The 5259-nt window shown below is 39.4% G+C and overlaps 1 non-coding gene across 1 annotated transcript; it reads right to left on the bottom strand.

Annotated features, from left to right (window-relative positions):
- Positions 1–1389: 1389 nt before the first annotated feature.
- Positions 1390–1470, bottom strand: LOC123786839 (small nucleolar RNA SNORD115). The gene has a single exon (XR_006778061.1). It is a non-coding gene; the product is annotated as a small nucleolar RNA SNORD115 (small nucleolar RNA).
- Positions 1471–5259: the final 3789 nt, after the last annotated feature.

The following is a 5259-nucleotide window of genomic DNA, read 5'->3' as shown; positions in this document are numbered from 1 at the left end:
TAAATTGATGGAGACTTCATTACTACTAGAGAGAGGAACCTTGAAAGACTGTGGAGAGGAAAAAATCTGAACTGGAGAGCTTCAAAAAGTGCTCCTGGCTATTCACTTTGAATGGAAGAAGGTCTCAAGAGTGTGCTCACTCTTGTATGTCTGTCTATGTCTCCATCCAGACCTCCTTATCTCAGACATGCCATTACCTTTCCTTTCCCTTGAGAACAGGCCACTGGCCACTACCCAGTCATCTGGATGTGTTTTTCCCTTGGACTACTTCTTCTTCCATAGTAGTGAAGTCTCCATCAATTTAGGCTTGTCCCCACATGCATAAGGGACCTATCCTTAAACTGAGCTTGGCCATTTATTCTTCTGCATTAGTAGTCATGTGGGAACCCTCACTTCTCAATAGCTATAGGTGTGAGCTGGGGGAGGACACTGATAAGTCCATGGTGGGTCTCATAAGCATCTGGGCTAACTGCTCAAGAAGCTTACTCACATTCTTTTATCCCTCTCTGACTCAATCCCAGATGTACCAGATCCATCTCCTCTCTGAACATTTTATTTCTTCCTCTACCATCTGACAGGGCACTCAGGCATCTTTGGTTTGCTCGGCATTGACCATCAACCTCTACTAGGCTTCTAAAGCATTCTAGCAGTGATTTTTTCCATTCTATTGGTCCTTTCCAGGGTATTAAGTCTCATGTCCCAAGAAAGTGTCTCCACATCAATAAATTCTTGTTTATGTAGTTCCAGCTTCCTTTATCAAAATTCTCAAAAATTCAATCCCAGATGTACCCCCTGGTCATGCTATTGTTATTGTTGTTTCAGTTGTCCTACACTTGTATAGAGAAATGAGGTGAATGTTTTCCAGGGTGTCACTTAAGAAAAAATTTCCTCAATTTATAGTCTGATCAGTTTCAGGTATAAAGGAAAGATTTCTATTTCCAAAGGATCCTTTAGGAGTGACACTCTCAGAGAAATAAATTATATACATATATTTGTATTTAGGTTCCCTAAATGAATAAACCTGTTGCCTTTGGGCAGGATTCATCCCTTACCTAATGTTCTACTTGGCATATATCTATGATCAAAGAAATCTATTCGCCTGAAATCATTAACGCAATGGTATGTATAACCCTTGATAGAATGTCTCACTGAAAATCATGAGAGAAAAGGAAATGACCCTCAAGTGTGACTTACTATTAGGAAATATGGATCATTAAACAGAGCATTAAGTATGGGCAAGAACATGTGTTGTTAATTTAGAACTTCATAGACAGGTCAGGTGCAGGTGGGATTCCTGCAAGGAACTGATTTTCTGAAGCCTCAAATACCATTGCTCTAGGAGGGAAATAAGGAACCCCAACATCCTGTCCCAGGATTGTCACTGAGAATGGTCCCCAGTGTAATCTTACTGAGCATGATTTTTAGGTCATTAGCTCTCTTCAAGACAATATAAGTTTTCATCATTTACCCAGCAAGCTACTCCCCACACATCCACACATTTGGACCTGCATATGTTTTTTTACCAGGGAAGGATTAGGAAACATCTGATGACAGGATAGACATGATTTTCCATGTATTCTACTCTGGACACCTCGCTAATGTAGATTGTATAAATTATGCTGAGAGAGTGAGTGAACTTGTCTCAAATCCTCATCTTATTTACTATGTTTTTGACCACTCCCAGTACATCTTCTCTTAGTTTGTGTCTGCCAGAAAGCATGCACAAAACTAGGATTATCTGCAAGAAATTTATTGAAAGAAGGAGCAGGAAAAAATTAGATTGCTTTCACCCCCCACTTCAGGTATGACCCATCTGGAAGGAGAGCAGGAAAGTAGGGGATTGGCTAGGAAGCATCTTGACTATAGTGTAGCCTCCAGAAATTTTTGGTCAAGCTGATAGAGAGCTCATGAGCCCCCAAACTGCCCCTTGGAGGAGATAGATTTCAGCTGGGCAGCAGCAAGGCCATCAGGCAAATTTACAGCTTTCTGTGGGATATGTGAGCAATATTTTCATGGCTGCCACATCAACTATTAAAATAAAAATTGATGAGAATCATTATTCTGTAGTGGAACAAAGCTGGATTTGAATCCTTGCTCTTTAACCTTGGACTAGTTTTTGAACTTCCCTAAGTTTCAATATTTTTCATTTGTAAATATGGAGATCATAATAACTATGTCACAGTGTTGGGAGTGAGTATAAAATGTGATGGTTCTGTAAAACCCTTAGCATGGCACCTGGTTTGTAAATGTAAGTTCCTTTGAGTATAAGGATATGAGAGACTTCTGCATTGTCTGACCAGATGGCTATTTTCTACTTCTGCTATAAACTGCAAAATTCAGTTATTAAACAAAAAGAAAGCCTTTTCTTATTGTATGTATGAAGAATAGATATAGATTCACTTAATATTGGTTAAAATAGCAGGTAAAGTATTACTGATGCCATAGGAATGAAGACAACTTTTTCTGGTTAAATATCAGTTTGGTATCTGTAACTTAATAGTAAAAATAAATTTAACCATAATAACTCTTATGACAAATAAGAAATGGGGTATACTATATTTTCTGGAGTTTCTTACTAACTACCTCTTTCAAAAATTACAACCCACCTCTCCCAACTCTCAAAATAATGTTCAGTTGAAACAATGACTTTGTCATGGATGAGTAATTAATTATGGCTTAATGGTTAATTTCAGACATTACAGAGTTTCATACTTCTTACTGCGAATTTAATATGAGATTGTAGATTTACTTGTTTTTATCTTTGGCCTAGATTTTTGGATTACCATGAATGAGAGTTCTAATATTTACTGAGGTTTATGATAGGCTTCTTTTGAATTATGTTGTATGGAAAAAAGTTGAATAGAATTCACACAGGTTAGATTTTTCTAAGTGAAGAGTCTTCCAGACTGATAAAAACAAACAAACAAAAAAACCAATTAGTTGTTTTTATTGGTTTAAAGAAAGAGGAGAATAACTCTGGTGTAAAAAGTGAAATTATTTATACTATACTATTCTATTTATTATCTCTCTCTTTGAGGCTCACTTGGAGAAGCTAAAGTCCTGAAGAGAGGAACGAGACCATCACTAAACATTTTCCTCTCCCCATTCCAGATTTCATTTCTAGGTGCTCTGTGACTAGCAAACTACACTGGATTCATACGGCAGATTGGGTGGATGAAGAAAAGTTGAATTAGATGCCAAATTTGTCATTGTCCCTCTGGTCTTTGGCACTCCCCAATGGTGTAGTGGTTGGCAATAAAGGATTGAACTTCCTGCTTCTCCCTTCCAGCTGGTTTCTTTCATGTCACCCACACATTCACCCATGTGTCTGTGGCAGAATCAGCCCAGGATAAAGAGATTGATTCTCCATGTCATTTTACAGTTACTGCATAGGTATTATGATCAGGTGTTTCACAATATTTGTGGAACCTTTGAATCAGATTCAATTAATCCTGTAATTATTAGTAAACATCCCACATCACCTCTCCATCTTAAGGTCCATCTATTTTACTACTTTTGTTATCTGCTTATGTCCCAAATAAGAGGATCCTGTATCACATTTCTCACCACATCTAACCTTCTGCTCCTTCAGTGCCTCCTCATGGAGCAAATTGTAGTACTGAAGATAGCCACAAGGTGCTGAGATACTGATCTCTTTGGTTTCAAGAAGCATGGGGCAGCCTTTAGGCTGGTACTACCTTGGTATGAGCCAGCGTTGTGCATTTGTTCCAATATGCTGCAGAAATTCTGATGTGCTCTATGTGGAAAAGGTGTGGGACAGCATGGTGCTAGACTTGTCTAGACACTTCTTCCCTGCCTCCTCTAGAACTTGGCCCCATCACTTTCTTACTCTCCCTGTCTCTGATTTTCAGTGTCTGCACCATGTCCTCTGCCTCCAGGCACAGCACAACTAGGACTTCCGAGTCTAACATCCTAATATGAAAATGGACACATAAAGATGCTGCTACCTCTTTGTAATAGCATAAATTACTAATAACATCAAAGAAAAAGAAAACCTCCATATTCAATTAAAATAGGAAACCTCTGTAAACTCAAACCACAATAATTAAGGAAGGATGGTCATAAGCAGAAAGGGAGGCCAGCAGAAGTTGAGAGGGAAGAGGTCGGAGGCTGGAGAGCTCAGACAAAATTCCCTGAGCATAATTCTCCACTCGGTTTTCCAAAGCATGTGTCGTACTCTACAAGAAAATAACTAAAAAAAAAAAAATACATTTGTTTTTCAAAGCAATGGGACCTTGGTGCACAAACTGGCTGTGGGGTTTTCCTGAGACTCATTTTGACAGGGAAGATTGAAGAAGAAATGAGGCAGATGCCATATTTGTAGGAAATGGTAGGAGGAGTGTCTCTGTATAGGGAGCAGCTGTGGCATTACTGGCCATTGTAGCCCAGATACCTCATCCACTCACACAAGTGTGTATCATAAGAAACTTTGCTGTGCTCCAGGGAGATTTCCTAGGAGCCTTCAACTTGAAGCCTTTGAAAGCCCTGGGCCCTTCCTTATTGGAACTGCCCACTACAACTGGCCCAGGAAAAACTTTCTTCTTCAAAACTCTACTTGGAACAGAAAGCACCAACAGATTTTTTTTTAAAGGAAGAGAGAAAAGGAATAGAAAAAACAAACCAAAGATAAAGAACACTTAGAAAAATGTTGGAAGAGAATAGTGAAAATTTTGCCCAAGTGGGTTTTTATGAATTCGAAAACTTGATGAAGCAAATTGGTGATAAAATGGATCCAGAGAAAAGATATATTACAGTTACATGGCTTGGAGAAGAGATCAGGAACTTTGACCCCGAGCTGCACTGCTACCTATGATTAAGAAACCACCCTGGGGAAAAAGCCACCCTGAGCAGAGCTATTGTTCCTGGGTCCAGACCCAGGCCTATGCTTGGTCCCCGCCAGGAGAATAAATACCCCATGACCTTCATCATGACACCCATGTTGCTGGTCACCCATGGTGCTGCTGCAGAAATCCATACATTACTGTACTTGCTAACAGAAATAGCATAAGTGACATGGATGTCACCTCTGCCTCCCAGTGCTCATGAGAGTGCACCTGCTTTATCAAATCTAAATCACATCTGGAACTGTAGCTACAAGTGTCTGAAAAATGGAGACTTCAGCTTTTCAGTCACTGCAACACAGGGAAACAGAAGGAGAGCAGGTAGGACCAACCTGCCACACCCATTAGAAAATACTTAAAGGGAATACAAATGCAAATCATATAATCAATGAAATTT

Source organism: Ursus americanus, chromosome 9 (genome assembly GCF_024610735.1).
Source record: "Ursus americanus isolate L20-20 chromosome 9, mUrsAme1.1.p, whole genome shotgun sequence".
Classification (NCBI taxonomy): domain Eukaryota; kingdom Metazoa; phylum Chordata; class Mammalia; order Carnivora; family Ursidae; genus Ursus; species Ursus americanus.
This window is presented reverse-complemented; position numbering and strand designations above follow the sequence as displayed.